The following is a 1,043-nucleotide window of genomic DNA, read 5'->3' as shown; positions in this document are numbered from 1 at the left end:
AAACTTCTACCAAATATCTCGAAATGGGTCCTGCAGATTGTAGAGAAGGTTACAGAATCCAGTTCGGTTCTCGTCTGCCTCGTTTCAACGGGGTCATCCCCACACTAGTGGGCCCCGAGCAGGCTCTGGTAATGGAACAAGAAGTAGATACTCTCTTGAGGAAGGGGGCCATAGAACGTGTTCCTCCTCTCTCTCTCGAGAGCGTCCGGGTTCTACAGCCGTTACTTCATCGTTCCGAAGAAGGATGGAGGGGTTGCGTCGGATCTTAGATCTCCGTCTTCTGAACCGCGCTATCAAACGGCTTCGGTTCAAGATGCTCACTATCAGCAGATAGTATCTCAGATCCAGTCCGAGGACTGGTTTGTTACGATAGATCTCAGAGAAGCTTATTTCCATGTTTCCATCCTTCCTCAACACTGGAAGTTCCTGAGGTTTGCTTTCGGGGGCGAAGCATACCAATAGAGTTCTTCCCTTCGGCCTGTTACTCTCACCCCGCACTTTCACAAAGTGTGTGGATGCTGCTCTGGCTCCACTGCGACTCCAGGGCATCCGCATACTCAATTATATCGATGATTGGTTAACACTAGCTCAATCGGAGCAGATGGCGGCTCGGCATCGAGATGTCGTCCTCGCCCATACGAGAGAGCTGGGGTTAAGACTAAATGCCAAGAAGAGTGTTCTTTCTCCACTACAGAGAACCACTTATTTAGGCGTGGTGTGGGACTCAACCTCGATGCAGGCACGTCTGTCTCCTGCTCGAATCGAGTCAATCCTCACGACAGTCACGAGAGTAAGAGAAGGCCAGTCACTCACTGTCAAACAGTTTCTTAGGCTGTTGGGCCTGATGGCAGCGGCGTCCAACGTGATACCTTTTGGCCTGCTGTACATGAGACCCTTGCAGTGGTGGCTCAGAACCAAAAGATTTCCCCCGAGGGGGAATCCGCTTTGCATGATCAAGCTCAAGCGGCGATGCTTACGTGCCTTAGACATGTGGAAGAAACGTTGGTTCCTGGTTCAAGGCCCGACGTTAGGGGCTCCTTGTC

At 51.5% G+C, this 1,043-nt stretch overlaps 1 protein-coding gene across 1 annotated transcript in view; it reads right to left on the bottom strand.

Moving 5' to 3' along the window:
* The window catches only part of LOC107592877 (receptor-type tyrosine-protein phosphatase gamma-like), a 38,412-nt gene that overhangs the window by 10,305 nt on the left and 27,064 nt on the right, over positions 1-1,043 (bottom strand). The window lies entirely within an intron of this gene.

Source organism: Sinocyclocheilus grahami, unplaced genomic scaffold (assembly GCF_001515645.1).
Source record: "Sinocyclocheilus grahami isolate Dianchi unplaced genomic scaffold, SAMN03320097.WGS_v1.1 scaffold160.1, whole genome shotgun sequence".
Taxonomy (NCBI): domain Eukaryota; kingdom Metazoa; phylum Chordata; class Actinopteri; order Cypriniformes; family Cyprinidae; genus Sinocyclocheilus; species Sinocyclocheilus grahami.
This window is presented reverse-complemented; position numbering and strand designations above follow the sequence as displayed.